This window comes from Micromys minutus (genome assembly GCF_963924665.1).
Source record: "Micromys minutus genome assembly, chromosome: 18".
Lineage (NCBI taxonomy): Eukaryota > Metazoa > Chordata > Mammalia > Rodentia > Muridae > Micromys > Micromys minutus.
In genome coordinates, this window is record NC_137953.1 from 39,123,604 (window position 1) to 39,141,045 (window position 17,442).

General features: G+C 38.1%; 1 protein-coding gene across 1 annotated transcript in view; it reads left to right on the forward strand.

Annotated features, from left to right (window-relative positions):
* The window catches only part of LOC308432317 (cationic trypsin-3), a gene marked incomplete at both ends in the record, with an annotated part of 281,074 nt that overhangs the window by 225,632 nt on the left and 38,000 nt on the right, over positions 1–17,442 (forward strand). The gene's annotated exons all lie outside the window — the stretch shown is intronic.

The following is a 17,442-nucleotide window of genomic DNA, read 5'->3' on the forward strand; positions in this document are numbered from 1 at the left end:
GTCCTCAACCCATAGGCCCACATTGTTCAGGACACTACACTCTTTCCAGTAGCAACTAGACACCCAGGAGTCCGGAAACTCCAACTTTAGCCCCAGCCTATGTTGTTTCTCAAGCAGGCCAAGGTCCTCAACCTGGACAACATTCTCCCACCCCATGAGTAGTTCCTTGGCTCTTTCCTCAAGCCCAGTATCCCATGATGGCATAGGGTAAAATACAGTCTAGTGCTTAACATTTCATCTGCACAAGGGAGTTCCCACACCCCAGCAGTGAGGCAGGAAGCTGGACCACAAACCATCTGGTTGTCCTGGTTGTTGTTGCTGTTGTTTTTGTTTTTCTGTTTTTCCTGATGGCCAATGAAAAGCTAGATATGAGAGGCTCTGAGCATAGCGGTTAAAAACTATGAAACTAAAAAAACAGACAAAGGTTGGCAAGATTATGGCAGTGGTATGAACAGGCTGCAAGTCTCCAGCTAAATGAGTGGGAGAAAACCACTGCAGTTGCTACTTGCAGGATGCAGGAAAAGTCTGTGCAAAGGAAGCACTTTGATCAGAGCTAGGGTTTAATATTAACCAAAAGTAGAAGGAAAAAAAAGGAAATCAGAAAAGAGACAGATGGCATACACAGTATCAAAACTTCTGAACTACTGAACCACTAAATGTGTGTGTGTGTGTGTGTGTGTGTGTGTGTGTTCAATACATTTTGGAAAATCTCTGGTCTCCTACTGCCCTGTAATCTGGTTTCAAGCCTAAGAATTTTTAAAGATGCTCAGTCTCAGACTTTTCAAAATTTAGTACTGCAGAGATGTGCTGGCCACAGTCCTGGAGAAGAAGCTTAAGGTGGCAGGACCTAAAGTATGTGAAATAGGATGCCTCTCAGCAAAATGCCCCACTTTCTAGACCTGTGCTGAAATTAACTCTGTAGCAGGAGTGTTTCTAAACCATCCGTTTAAATGATTCACTTTCTAACCAGTTTATTCTCTCTCACAATTACAAACATAATTTAAGACTTGAGACCCACAGTATTTATTTTTACATCAGTTGGCAGCAGAGCCATGTAGAAGTAAGAAAACACTGCCTCTAAAGATGAGCCGTCATATAGAGAGGCAGCATGGGTTGAATTGAAAGGTAGTGTTATAGTTTGCAACATCTGTTTTGGTTTCTACATGAAATGTTCACTATAGCCCTGAGTTACCCCACAGTTTCCTGAACTTATAGGTTTGTGTACAGAGAGCTAATGAACCTGTGAGTCTGTGTCTTGGCTGCTGGCACAGAAATAGACTGCCGAGTCTTCTGGCTCAGGGACAGATAGGTGTAGGAGTAACTTGGAGCTGTCTGGACACTCAGGTAAGAAACGACTCGGCACAGTTTCATTTCGAGTCAATTGTTTAACACTGTACAGGAACATGAGCTCTGGGAGCTTCTTGGTGCTCTGTTTATACCAGTACATAGCATTATGTCCCATGTGTTGTTTGCATTCCAAAGACTTCTTATTTATTCTGCCCATGACTAGGTATCTCGGTGTCTGAGTAATTTTCGTGTTTATGAGTGCTGGAAGGAGAAAAGGACAAAATTCAGACATGCCACAGGACAAAGGTGGTAGCTTCAGCAGAGAGAAATTCCAAACTAGGAGCCTGTTAAACTTAAGACTCACCAGTTTCCATGAGACACAGGAAAACATAGAGGAGAAGCCTGCAGGTCATGGTGGAATCAGGCTTTAGAGTCATATTGTGAAACTATGATACCTTGGACGAAAATTAGCTCTGTTCTACGTTGCTACCATTGGTAGTTTGGTCTGTGAAGTCATTATCAATTTGGCTTCTCCAACAACAAGAGATGTTTCCTTTTCCCCTATAACTTTCAATTGAATTTACTGGGCTGAAGGAAAAGATAAAAATGAATGTCTAAAAAATGCCAAAATTGATAACTCTCATGAGTGTTTCTAAAAGATATTCTCAGTCTTGTAGCTAAACTCTCAGCATAAAGCTCTTCCCCACCACCTCCTCTAATATAGCCCACTGTTCTTCAAAAAATCTCTGCCTCCCCTTCCCAGTTTCAGAAACAGGTACCTCAAAGTGTTGTTCATGCAACAGATTGATGACCCAGCTCTGTGGAAGCAGCTTGATGAGCAGATGATTTTGATGTCAAGACATTATTCCTAGTGTAACTGTGGTTAATCTAGGAGCCAGACTCTGGACAGTACACTAAAGAGAGCATGCAATAGATAAGATAGCCTGTGTGCATGCTGTGTAAGGAATAGAGCTGGACTAGGCACAGAGGGAAGACAATGAACAAGATGCTGAGAGAAACAGCTTTTGATGTCAGGCCAACAGAAACCAATTAGAAGCTGATGGCAGTTGTTTTTGAGATATTTACAACCTCATCTTCCAATCTTCATTTTTTTTTACATTTTAATTGTTTTGAATGTTTACATTCTAAACCCCTAGATATGAGTCCAGATGTGTGCAATTGCCTTGTTCACTCTCTCTGGAGGCTCACCTTCCCCATCCCGACCTTTAGAGAAATCAGCAGTCCACAGCTCCACCCTGTGGCCAAAGTGGCCCATTTGCACACAGTTCTCACTGATTTCAGATGTGCAGAGACTGGCAGTGTCAGTATTCTTACACCACACAGAGTAAAATGGGTACTAACTGTGCAGCTCAGATGGAGTTTAAGACTAAATCAGTTTATTCTGTTGTCATTGACCAGAAGTTAGGAGCAGGAAACAAAACACTGTGTTTAACTACAGATTATCAGGACAATTAAGAATATTTATAGACAATAACTATTTAATAAAATTCTAATATAGTTAAGGATATCATTTGTATTGTAGTGTTTAAGTCATTTCCTCTGTGTAATTCGTTTCTCATCTATACAACCAGAGACTATAGGAAGGAATAGCCCCAGTTCTGTGTATTTCTGAAATATTAGAAAAGGGATCAACCTCATTTTGTCTTTCTATGCCCTTCCAATTGAGACTAACTGAGATGGCACACCATATTCACTTCCATTTTTTTTAATAACACCTGTGTGCTTTTGACTACTTAGTGATCAGATATTATCTTTATCCTAATGTACTTTAGTGAAAGTGTTGAGGTTTTTTTTATTTTGTCTAGAAAATATAAGGTTAGAAATGAACACAGTAAAATTATCCACAGTCTCTAAGTGAATTGGAACATTCACTTACTGTTGTGCTTCTACTGAAAAATTACCATAATGCATAGTGCTTGAAGTTTAAAGAATTTCAATTCACCTAGAGCTTGTGTCACAGAGAGTTGCAAAGAAACCCCAAGAATCTAAATAAAGGAGTCTTTTCAGGGAAGACACTGTTCAGAGTGCTTGCGCAGAGGATGGGCTACCTAAAGGCAGAGTAAAGAATAAGCTGGAAGCCTGGAAGCTGAGAAGTGTTTCCTACAGACACTCAGGGATGAAAACTCTGGCATTCAGACTCCATTACATAGGAGAGACATTGATAAGTAGACTTTGATTTCTATGGAAATTGTTTACTGGCAATAATAGCTACATGTTAAGGCTACATAACAGCACTGAAATTGACCCTACAAATGCCTTCAAACACTAGGATAAAACAGTAACATATGTAACTCAGAGAATCCACAGTGCATCCTTAACAGCAGTGCATGTCAACTGCTTTGTACCATGTGTTTCAGAGTATTTACCTGAGTTTCACTTACCTAGACCATACCACTGATGGATTGTACCAAAATTCAATCTTGATCATAGGTAAAGAGACCCTGCAGGTGTTGGCACCAGGAAGAACAGCAAATTGCAAAGAAAAATGAAAATGAAAAGCTCAATTAAGATTCCCTTTGACAAACTGGAACAAACCAGAGCAGGACGGGCACTGGCCGACTCTATGCTTCTTGGAGAAAAGTCATTAGCTAATCATGGGCAATGGAGACCCTAAAGAGCCGAGAGAAAAAATGTCCTCATATCCATTCTTTGTGCAAGCCTGACAGTAGGATCACAAGCCCAAGTAACAAGATTACTGTCAACTTCTCAGAGTTCTCCAAGAAGTGCTCAGAGAGGTGGAAGACTGTGTATGCTAAAGAAAAGGGGAAATTTGACATGGCAAAGGCTGACAAGGTTCGTTATGAAAGACAAATGAAAACCTACATTCCCCCCACTAAGGACAGACCAAAAAGTGTTCAAGGATCCCAATGCATCTAAGAGGCCTCCTTTTCTGACTACTTGCCCAAAATCAAAGGTGAGCATCCTGGCTTATTCATTGGTGAAGTCGCAGAGAAACTAGGAGAGATGTGGAACAACACTGCTGTGAATGACAAGCAGCCTTGAGAGAAGAAGGCCGCCAAGCTGAAGGAGAAGTAAGAGAAGGATATTGCTGCCTAGAGAGCTAAAAGAAAACTTAATGCAGTGAAAAAGATGGTTGGCAAGGCTGAAAGGAGCAAGAAAAAGAAACAAGAGAAAAATTTGGAGGGGGATGAAGAGGTTGAGGAAGAGGATAAAGAAGTCAATGAAGGTGAAGAAGATGATGAATAAGTTGCTTCTAGGGAGGTGTTTTTCTTGTCTAAAGCATTTAACCTTCATGTACAAAACTCTCTCTATTTGAAGAAAAAATACCTAAAATGTAAGAGTGTGTAAGATTTGTACTTTAACTGCACAATGTCTTTGTTTATATAGTTAACACGCTATTGAATGTGTCCTTAGGTAGCTCTGTCTTTGATGGTGATTTCAATAGCCACTAACTTGTCTGGTTCAGTCTGGGGGTTGTAAACTGGCATGAAAATTTGAAGCAGATTCTTGTTGGTGCACAGCAAAAGTTAGTTATATATGGGACAGTAGTTTGTTTGTTTGTAACTTTTTTTATTGGTTTGGTTTGTTTTATAGGGTTCTTGTTTCTTTGGTTGAATTTTTTTGTTTTGTTTTTTTGTCGTTGTTGTTGTTTTTGCTTTTTTCATCTTCAGTTTTCCCTGATGCAGCTCATATGAAGACATTGTTGTTCTGTTAACTGAATACCACTGTGTAATTGAAAAAAATAACTGTGGCTGTTTAGTTGAGATTCTGAATGCTTCTAAGTAAATACAAAATTTTTTAAAAAGATTTCTGATTGCTCTGGAATTCTGTGGGTGCAAGAACCATTTTGTAGGACCCCCAACAGTATTATGGCACAGTAGTAGGCTCAACAATTAACTAGTGCATGGACATTTACCAACAAAGTCTTTCTGTCTCCCAAATTATCTTCCAGCATCCACTGCTGTCTGTTTTTGGAGATGCTTGGATGATAACAGAACAGTGACAGATTGTATTACTTAATGACTCTGCAAGCCTAACTCAAATAATTTCTCCTTCATCTTTTCTTGTCTAGTTTACCTGTGGTCATGGACATTAATGCTTCTCCAAAAACCCTTTTCCAAAGGAAAAAAAAAAAGAAAAGAAAGAAAGAAAGAAAAAACTCAATGATCATTTGAATTTCCTGTGGAGGCTTAGAATAATTTACTTTGTCCTGTCCTTTAGAATCATATTTCTTGGTGTTTATAGAAGCTTCAATTATTATGTTACAGACAATACACACACACACACACACACACACACACACACACACATGCAGATATACACAGCCAAAATTAACAATCAGTGTCTTCTTTTGACAGTTAAAATCTCCAAGGACTTTCACTGTCGGCAAAGATTAGCTACTAGGGTGACTATATGAACTGCCATTCTGTCTAATAAGGAGAATCTTGTGAGACTCCTCTGTGTCTAAAACACAGACCTGGTTCACAGTTTGAGTTGTGATAGGAGGCAGGACTTTAGCCTGAAATACCACTGATGTTACAAAAACACTGGGGACATAAAGCCTCAGGTGTGGGTTAGCACTTGGCTGCACTGCTTCCTGGATCACTGGGTTTGCGCACAGGGAAACAGTGACTCTGCACAACTGTGTCATAGCTGCTGGCACAGAAATACACAGCAGAGTCATCCGGCTCCACAGACTTGATTCGAAGACTCAGATAAGCTTTATCTGAAGACTGAGGTGAGAAGCGACTTGGAACCGTTTCATTTACAATCAGTTCCTTATTATTGTAGCTAAACATGATCTTCAGCAGTTGCCTAGAGTCTTGCTTGTACCAGAACATGGAATCGTGGCCCAGATTTTGCTGACATGTAAAATATACTTCATTTCCCACCTGTGTGACATGATACTTTGGAGTCTGGAAAACAGCCGTCTCCAATGTGCCTGTAAAAAAAAGAGAGAGAGAGAGAGAGAGAGAGAGAGAGAGAGAGAGAGAGAGAGAGAGAGAGAGAGAGAGAGAGAGAATTCAGTAAAATTGTTGAAGTAGGCATGCTCAAAGGACTCAAACAGATTCCAGGCTCCTTGTCTAGGAACTCAACTACTCACCTACTCCCAAGAGGCACAAGGCCACACAGCTTAGGAGCTTACAGCTCATGGATGGGTAAAGGAAGGTCAATCAAGTCCTACCTTTGAGTTCTACTGTAGCAATTATACCAGGTGGTAGGTTCGACTATAACTGACATGTAATTTTTCTACCTACAACCAGAGCCAGAAGCTGCTTGATTCAAACACATACACACACACACACATACACACACACACACACACACACACACACACACACAGAGAGAGAGAGAGAGAGAGAGAGAGAGAGGTGTCAGGAGAGGGGAGGAAGGAAAAAGATAGAATCAGACTGATAGAGACAGATAAACACAGAGAGACCAAATGGAACAAGAAACATAGAAAAAGAGAGAGAGAATTACAAATTTTGGTAATATTACCAACACTAAACCTAGGTGGTACCTGTATTTATCACTAAAGAAAGAGGGAACATAGGATTACATTAATGAAGAAAATGAAAGTATAAATTACAATCCTTCCTGGAAGGACAAATAATGTTTACTTGTTTCATATATCAAATGCAAACATAGTAGAAAGCAAGAAGATAATAATCCCATTCTTGGGATCTTACTACTCTGAAAAATTAAAAGAATTGAATAAGGTTTGGGATCCTACCTCCTATAATTCCAGCACACAGAAGGCTGAGACTGGAAGATTGCTGAGTAGCCTGCAAACCTGGACCGTACTATGCATGCCAGAGGTCAAGATGTAGTGACCACAGTCCTGGATAAGGGTTGTGGTAGCAAAACCTAAAGTATGTGGAATCAAATGCCTCTCACCAAAATGTCCCACTTTGAGGCCTATAGCAGATTTTCTAAATCATTAGTTTATATGATTCACTTTCTAACAAGTTTCTTGTTTCTCACAATTATAAAAATCATTTAAGACTTAAGACCCACAGTATTTATTTTTACATCAGTTGGCAGCAGAGCCATGTAGAAGTAACAAAACATTACCTCTAAAGATGAGCCGTCATATAAAGAGGCAGCATTGGTTGAATTGAAAGGTAGTGTTATAGTTTGCAACATCTGTTTTGGTTTCTACCTGAAATGTTCACTATAGCCCTGAGTTACCCCACAGTTTCCTGAACTTATAGGTTTGTGTACAGAGAGCTAATGAGTCTGTGAGGCTGTGTCTTGGCTGCTGGCACAGAAATAGACTGCCGAGTCTTCTGGCTCAGGGGCAGATAGGTGTAGGAGTAACTTGGAGCTGTCTGGACACTCAGGTAAGAAACGACTGGGCACAGTCTCATTTCCAGCCAATTGTTTATAATTGTAGAGAAACATGAGCTCTGGGGGCTTCTTGGTGCTCCATTTATACCAGTACATAGTATTGTGTCCCATGTGTTGTTCACATTCCAAAGACTTCTTATTTGCTCTTCCCATGACTAAATATCTCAGTGTCTGAGTAATTTTCATGTTAATGAGTGCTGGAAGGAGAAAAGGACAAAATTCAGACATGGTACAGGACAAAGGTGGTAGCTTCAGCAGAGAGAAATTCAGAACTAGAAACCTGTTGAGTTTAAGACTCACCGATTTTCATGAGACACAGGAAAACATAGAGGAGAAGCCTGCAGGTCATGGTGGAATCAGGCTTCAGAGTCATATTGTGAAGCTATGATAGCCTGGACAAGAATGAGTTCTGTTCTGCATTGCTACGATTGGTGGTTTGGTCTGTGAAGTCATTATCTATTTTGGCTTCTCCAACAACAAGAGATGTTTCCTTTTCCCCGTTAATTGTCAACTGAATTTACCAGCCTATGGGAAGGGATTAAAAATCAATGTTTAAATGATGCCAAAACTTTTAATTTTCAAGGGTATTTCTAGACGTTATCCTCAGTCTTGTAGCTGCGCTCTCAGCATATAGTTTTTCCCTACTACCTCCTCTAACACAGCCCATTGTCCTTCAAAAGCTGTCTTGCCTCTCCTTCACAGTTTCAGAACTTGCACCTTAAAGTGTTGTTCATGCCTCAGATTGATAACCCAGCTCTGTGGAAGCAGCTTGATGATCACATGATTTTGATACCTAGACATCACTTCCAGTGGAACTGTGGTGTTATCTAGGAGCCAGAACCTGGTCAGTTCACTAAAGGGATCATGCAATGGGTAAGACAGCCTGTGCGCATGCGGTGTAAGGAATGGAGCCTAGGCACAGAGAGAAGACACTGCACAAGATGCTGAGAGAAACAGCATTTGATGTAAGACCAACAAAAACCAATTAGAAGCTGATGGCAGTTGTTTTTGAGATGTTTACAACCTCACCTTAAATCTTCTATTTTATTTTTTTATTTTTTTTACAATTTAAGTGTTTTGAATTTTTGCAATCCAAACTCCTCGATAAGAGTCCAGATTAGTGAGATTCGCTTCTTCATATTCTCCAGAGGCTCACTTTCCACATCCACACTTTCAGAGAAATCAACAGACCACAGCTCCACCCTGTGGCCAAAGTGGCCCATTTGCACACAGTTCTCACTGATTTCTGATGTGCAGAGACTGGCAGTGTCAGTATTCTTATACCACACAGAGTAAAATTGGTACTAACTGTGCAGCTCAGGTGGAGTTTAAGACTAAATCAGTTTATTCTGTTGTCATTGACCAGAAGTTAGGAGCAGGAAACAAAACACAGTGTTTAACTACAGATTAGAGGGACAATTAAGAATATTTATAGACAATAACTATTTAATTATATTCTAATATAGTTAAGGATATCATTTGTATTGTAGTGTTTAAGTCATTTCCTCTGTGTAATTCGTTTCTCATCTATACAACCAGAGAGTCTGGGAAGGAATAGCCCCAGTTCTGTCTATTTCTGAAATATTAGAAAAGGGATCAACCTCATCTTGTCTTTCTATGCCCTTCCAATTGAGACTAACTGAGATGGCACACCATACTCACTTCCATTTTTTTTTGAACAACACCTGTGTGCTTTTGACTACTTAGTGGTCAGATATTATCTTTATCCTAATGTACTTTAGTGAAAGTGTTGAGGTTTTTTTTCTTTTGTCTGGAAAATATAAGGTTAGAAATGAACACAGTAAAATTATCCACAGTCTCTAAGTGAATTGGAACATTCACTTACTGTTGTGCTTCTACTGAAAAATTACCATGATGCATAGTGCTTGAAGTTTAAAGAATTTCAAGTCATCTAGAGCTTGTGTCACAGAGAGGTGAAAAGCAGCCCCATGAATCTAAATAAGGGAAGCTTGTTGGGAGGAGACTGCTGAGATTGTGAGTCCCTAGGATGGGCTACCTAAAGGCATAGTGGAGAATAAGCTGGAAGACTAGAAAGCCTGGAAGTGTTTCCTACAGACACTTGGGGACAAAGACTCTGGCATTCAGACTCCATTACATAGGAGGGACATTGATAAGTACACTTTGATTTCTATGGAAAGTCTGTTTACTGGCAATAATAGCTACATGCTAAGGCTACATAACAGTGCTGAAATTGACCCTACAAATGTCTTTAAACACTAGGGTAAAACAGTAACATATGTAACTCAGAGAATCCACACTGCATCCTTAACAGCAGTGCAAGTCAACTGCTTTGTACCATGTGTTTCAAAATATTTACCTGAGTTTCACCCACCTAGACCATACCACTGATGGGTTGTACCAAAATTCAATCTTGACCTTATGTGAGGGGACTCTGAAGGTTGTGGCAACAGGAAGAACAACAAATTGCAAAGAAGTAAAATTAAAAACTCAATTAAGATTCTCTTTGAAATAAAACATGAAAAATCATTATGTTTGATCTTTACACACCAAGAAAACTTTGCCTATTTCCTGGTTACATCTTGTTTTACATGTGCTTTATGCTCATTGTAACTAGTAAGATTTTAGTGCATACTATCAAACCTTTAAAAAAATCAAGTACTGACAAAAATGTGTTCATATACTTTTATGAAAAAATGCTTTTAAAATCTGTACATTTATCTTTGTTTTTTCAAATAAAGTTGTTTAATAAAAAAAAAGATTCTGTTTGACAAACTGGAACAAAAGATAGCTGACAGGACTCTATGCTTCTGGAAGGAAAATCAACTAATCATGGGCAACAGAGATCCTAAAAAGCCGAGAAGCAAAAATGTTGTTATATGCATTCTTTGTGCAAACCTGCTGGGAGGAGCACAAGAAGGACCCGGATGCTTCTGTCAACTTCTCAGAGTTCTTCAAGAAGTGCTCAGAGGTGTGGAAGACCATGTCTGCTAAAGAAAAGGGGAAATTTGACATGGCAAAAGCTGACAAGGCTCATTATGAAAGAGAAGTGAAAACCTACATTCACCCAAAGGGGAGACCAAAAAGAAGTTCAAGCACCCTAATGCATCTAGAGGCCTCCTTCAGCCTTTTTTTCATTCTGTTCTGAGTATCACCCCAAAATCCAAGGTGAGCATCCTGACTTATCCCTTGGTGATGTCATAAAGAAACTAGGAGAGATGTGGAACAACACCGCCATGGATGACAAGAAGCTCTATGAGAAGAAGGCCGCCAAGCTGAAGGAGAAGTACAAGAAGAATATTGCTGCCTTCAGACCTAAAGGAAACCCTGATGTCATGTAAAAGAGAGTGGTCAAGGCTGAAAAGAGCAAGAAAAAGAAGGAAGACGAGGATGAAGAAGATGAGGAAGAGAAGAAAGAAGTCGATGAAAAGGAAGATGATGAGGATGATGAATAAGTTGCTCCTAGAGAAGTGTTTTTATTGTGTAAAGCATTTAACCTTCATGTACACACTACCTCCTTTTAAATAAGGAATTTCTGAAATGTAAGGCTGTGTAAGATTTTAACTGTACAGTGTATTTTTTGTATTAATAACACACTACCGAAGGTGTCTTTAGACAGCCCTGTCCTGGTGGTAAATATAATAACCACTAACCTTGCCTGGTGCAGTCTAGGGTTGTAAATTGGCATAGAAATTTAAAGGAGCTTCTTGTTGATGCACAGCACAAATTAGTTATATATGGGGAGAGTAGTTTCATTGGGCTTTATTTGTTTGTTTCTTTTGTTTTGTTTTACAGGTTTGGTTTGTATTTTGTGTTTTTTCTTTCCATCTTTAGTTGTATCCGATACAGATTACATTCAGATAATTGTTGTTCTGTTAACTGAATATCACACTGTAATTGTTTAAAGAAAAGAAAAAAATCGACTGTTTAAATGACATTCTGAATGATTCTAGTAAATAAAAATGAAAAAAAACATGATTTCTGATTACTCTTGAAATTTGTGGTGCGAGGACCATTTTGCAGGGTCCCCAACAGTATTATGGCACATCAGTAAGTTCAACAATTAACTAGTGCTTGGACATTTACCACTAAAGAATATCTGTCTCCCAAACTATCCTCCAGCTTCCATTGCCGTCTGTTTTTGGAGATGGTTGAATGATAACCGAATAGTGACAAATTGTATTAGTTAATGACTCTACAAGCCTGACTCAAATGATTTCTATCATGTCTAGTTTGCCTGTGGTCATGGACATCATGCTCCTCCAGATACCCTTTCCTTTCTTTGTTTTCTGTGTTTACATTTATTTCCCATTGTAAAAAACAGAATCTTTACAAACTAGTATAAGCCAAAAAGGAGATATTACTGAGTAGTCAATTGCCTTAGTCCGAGTTACCATTGCTGTGATAAAACACCATGATCAAAAGCAAATTGAGGTGAAGGAAATGTAAATGTAAATTTTTCCTTACAACTTTATTTTAAAAAGAGATACATGTGCAGATTTTTAAAAGCATTTTGACATAAACTATTTGAATATATTTTTGTCAGTACTTGAATCTTTTAGAGGGTTGATAGTATGCATTGAAATCTTATTAGTTACCATAAGCATAAAGTACATGTAGAACATGGAAACAGTCAAAGTTTTGTTGGTGTGTATAGATTAAACATAATGATTTTTGATACCAAAAATTGCCACAAGGCTATATTCTTAGTTTTTGAATTATTGAGGTCTAGGTGTACCACATTCTGAGGGATGCTATATACTTATTGTTTTTCTAAGAAGGACTGAAACTTTCACATTTTTGCCTTTTCTTAGCTTCATGTGGTCTATGAGTTGTTTCTTGGATATTTAGAGCTTTCTGGAGCTAGTATCCAATTATCAGTGACTGAATATTATGTCTGTTCTTTTGTGACTGGGTTTCCTCACAAAGGATGATATTCTCTAGATTCATCTATTTTCCTAGGAATTTCATAAAGTCATTGTTTCTAATAGCTGAGTAGTACTTCTTTGTGAAAATACACCACAATTTTTGTATCCATTCATCTACTGAAGGACATCTGGGTTCTTTCCAGCTTTTGGCTATTATGAATAGGGTTGCCATGAACATGGTGGTGCATGTGTCATTATTGTATGTTGGAGCATCTCTAGGCTATATGCCCAGAAGTGGAATAACTTGGTATTCAGGTAGGACTGTACAAATTTCTGGGGAAGTGCCAAACGGATTTCCAGAGTGGTTGTACCAGCTTACAATCCCACCAACAGTGGAGGAGTGTTCTTCTTTCTCCACATCCTCACTAGCATCTGCTGTCATTTCAGTTTTTGATCTTAGCCATTCTGACTGGTGTGAGGTAGAATCTCAGGGTTGTTTTGATTTGTATTTCCATGATGACTAGGGGCCTCAAGCATTTCCTTAGATGCTTCTCAGCCTTTTGATATTCCTCTATTGAAAATTCTTTGTTTGGCTCTGTACCCCATTTTTAATAGGACTGTTTGATTCTCTGGTATCTAAAGTATTGAGTTCTTTGTATATATTGAATATTAGACCTCTATCAGATATGGGGTTGGTAAAGATCTTTTCCCAATCTGTTGTCTGCTGTTTTCTGTTTTTGACAGTGTCTTTAGCCTTACAAAAACTTTGCAATCCCATTAAGTCCCATTTGTTGATCCTTGATCTTAGAGCACAAGCCATTGGTATTCTGTTCAAGAAATTTTCCACTGTGCCTATATGTTCTAAGGTTTTCCCCACTTTCTCTTCTAATAGTTTCAGTGTATCTCATTTTGGGTGGAGATCTTTGATCCACATGCACTTGAGCTTTGTACAACAATATAAGAAAGGGTTTATTTTCATTCTTCTGCATTCTGACTGCCAGTTGAGCCAACGCCATTTGTTGAAGAGTCTGTCTTTTTCCATTGAATGTTTTCAACTCCTTTGTCAAAGATCAAGTGACCATATGTGTGAGAGTTCATTTCTGGATCTTCTATTCTGTTCCATTGATTTACCTGACTATCTCTTTACCAGTACCACGCGGGTTTTAACACAATTGCCTTGTAATACAGCTTGAGGTCAGGGATGGTTATTTCCAAAGATGATTTCTTGTTGTTGAGAATACATTTTGAAATTCTAGGTTTTTTTATTATTCCAGATGAATTTGCACATTGCTCTTTCCAACTCTGAAGAATTGAGTTGGAACTTTGATGGGGATCGCATTGAATCTGTAGATTGCTTTTGGTAAGATGGCCATTTTTAAAATGTTGATACTTCCAATCCATGAGCATGGGAGATCTTTCCATCTTCTAAGATTTTCTTCAATTTTCTTCTTCAGGGATTTGAACTTCTTGTCCTACAGGTCTTTCACTTGCTTAGTTAGAGTCACACCAAGGTATTTCATATTATTTGTGTCTATTGTGAAGTGTATCTTTTCCCTAATTTCTTTCTTCACATGTTTGCCCTTTGAGTAGAAGAAGGCTACTGATTTGTTTTTGTTAATTTTATATTAAGCCACTTTGTTGAAGTTTTTTTATCAGCTGTAAAAGCTCTCTGGTGGAATTTTTTGGGGTCACTTAAGTACACTATCATGTCACCTTCAGATAGTGATATTTTTACTTCTTCCTTTCTGATTTGTATCCCTTTGGTATCCCTTTGCTGTCTAATTGCTCCGGCCAGGACTTCCAGTACTATGTTGACTAGTTGGGAGAGAGTGGGCAGCCTTGTCTAGTCTCTGATTTTAACTGGATTGCTTCAAGTTTCTCACCGTTAAGTTTGATGTTGGCTATTGGTTTGCTGTATATTGCTTTTATTTTGTTTAGGTACGGATCTTGGATTCCTGTTCTTTCCAAGACTTTTAAAATGAAGGGATGTTGAATTTTGTCAAATGCTTTCTCAGCATCTAGTGAGATGACCATGTGTTTTTTTTTGTTTGTTTGTTTGTTTTGTTTGTTTATATGGGGGATTACACTGGTGGGTTTCCATATATTAAACCATTTTTCCATATATTAAACCATTCCTGCATCCCAGGGTTGAATCCTAATTGATCATGGTGAATGATCATTTTGCTGTGTCCTTGTATTTGGTATACAAAAATTTTGTTGAATATTTTTGCATCAATGTTCATAAGGGAGATTAGTCTGAAGTTCTGTTTCTTTGTAGGTTCTTTGTGTGGTTTAAGAATGAGGGTTATTATTGCTTCTCAAAATGTGTTGGGTAGTGTTCCATCTGACTCAATTTTGTGGAGTAGTTTGGAGAGTATTGGTATTAGGTCGTCAATAGTCAATAAATATCTGATAAAATTCTGTACTGAACCCATCTGGACCTGGACTGTTTTTGTTTGGGAGGTTTTTGTTGACTGCTTCCATTTCTTTAGGTGTTATGGGATTATTTAGATGGTTTACCTGGTCCTGGTTTAACTTTGGCATCTGATATCTGTCTAGGAATTCATCCATTTCCTCCAGACATTCCAGTTTGTTTTTTTTTTTTTTTTTTTGAATACAGGTTTTTGTAGTAGGTTTTGATGATTTCTTGATTTTTCCCAGATTCTGTTTTTATGTCTCCACTTTCACTTCTGATTTTAATTTGGATACTCTGTCTTTGCCCTCTAGTTAATCTGGCTAAGGGTTTATCAATCTTGTTAATTTTCTCAAAGAACCAGCTCTTTGTTTTGTTGATTCTTTGAATGATTCCTTTTGTTTCTATTTTGTTATTTTCTGCTCTGAGTTTGATTATTTCTTGCCTTCTACCCCTCTTGGGTGTATCTGCTTCTTTTTCTTCTGGAGCTTTGAAACTGTGGTATCAAGTTGCTAGTGTATGCTCTGTCCAGTTTCTTTTTGGAGGCACTGAGAGCTATGAGTTTTCCTCTTAATCCTGATTTTATTGCATCCCATAGATTTTTGTATGTTGTGCTTTCATTTTCATTAAATTCTAGAAAATCCTTAATTTCTTTCTTTATTTCTTCTTTAACCATGATATCATTGAGTAGAGCATTATTCAGCTTCCATGTATATATGGGCTTTTTGTTGTCTTTGTTGTTATTAAAGGCCAGCCTTAGTCCATGGTGATCTGATAGGATGCATGGGAGTATTTCAATCTTCTTATTGTGTTTAGTGCAATGTATGTTTTGAGCTTTAGTAGGGTTTCTTTTATGAATATGGGTGCTCTTGTCTTTGGAGCATATATGTTCAGGATTGAGAATTCATCCTGATAGATTTTCCCTGTAATGAATAAAAAGTGTCTTTCATTATCTTTTTTGATAACTTTTGGTTGAAAATCTACTTTTTTCAATATTAGAATGGCTACTCCAGCTTGTTTCTTGGGACTGATTTCTTGGAAGGTTTGTTCCCAGCCTTTTACTCCGAGATAGTATCTGTCTTTGTCTTTAAGATGAGTTTCCTGGATGCAGCAAAATGCTGGATTCTGTTTATGTACCCAGTCTGATAGTCTATGTCTCTTTATTGGGGAATTGAGCCCATTTGTGTTAACATAAGGGATATTATATTAAGGGATATTAAGAAACAGTGGTTGCTGTTTCCTGCTATTTTTGCTTTTAGAGGTATAATATGTCTCTTTGTCTTTCTTCGTTTGGTTTTCTTGCTTAGATATTTTCTTGCTTTTTCCAGGATGTAGTTTCCCTCCTTGTGTTTGGTTTTCCATCTATTATTCTTTGTAGGATTAGATTTGTGGTCAGGTATTGTGTAAATTTTGTTTTTTTCTGGAATATCTTGGTCTCTCCATCTATGGTGATTGAGAGTTTTACTGGATATAGTAACCTGGACTGATATATGTATTCTCTTAGTGACTGTATGATGTCTGTACAGGATCTTCTAGCTTTCATAGTCTCTGTTGAGAAATTGGATGTAATTCTGATTTGTCTGCCTTTATAGTTTACGTGTCCCTTTTCCCTTAATGCTTTTAGTATTCTTTCTTTGTTTTGAACACACTTGTTGTTTTGATTATTATATGTCAGGATAGGTTTCTTTTCTGGTCCAATCTGTTTGGGGTTCTGTAAGTTTCTTTTGTGCTCATGGTCTATGCCTTTTTAAGGATAGGGAAATTTTCTTCTCCAATTCTGTTGAAGATATTTACTGTGCCTTTTAGTTGATATTCCTTGCCCTCTTCTATTCCTATTATTTTTAGGTTTGGTCTTCTCATTGTGTCCTGGATCTCCTGGATGTTTTGGTTTAGGAACTTATTTGTTTTTGCATCTTCTCTGACTGTTTTGTCTATGTTTTCTATGTTGTCTTCGGCCCCTAAGATTCTCTCTTCCATCTCTTGTAGTCTCTTGGTGATGCTTGCATCTGTGACTCCTGATCTTTTTTTTTTTTTAGGTTTTCCATCTTCAGGGTTGTTTCTTTTTGTGTTTTCTTTATTGTTTTCATTTCCATTTTCAATTTCTTTATCTGTTTCATTTTGTTTTCCAGTATTTCTTGAGTGTTTTTTGTATTTCCTCTTTAAAATCTTCTATTTGTTTACGTGTGTCCTCCTGTGCATGTTTAAAGGAGTTATTCATGTGCTTTTTCAAGAGCTCCATCATCATTGTGAGGTATGATTTCAAGTCTGAGTTTTCTTTTTCTGGAGAGTTTGGCAATCCACTTCTTGCTGTAGTGGGAGAGCTGGAATCCAAGGTTGCCAGGTTGTCTTGGTTTCCATTGCTAAAGTTCTTTTGTTTTCCTCTTGCTATCTTTTTGTCTGTGATTATACGTCATATTTTTTTCAATGACTAGCACCTGTCTCTTTTGTGGATCTGAGGGCCCATGGGCTCAGAAGGAAAACTCCTTCTGGGTGTTCAGCATTTAGTGGACAAGCAGTGAGTTCTGGTAGCAGTGACTCAGCTCTATCCTCGTGGTCTCAGGT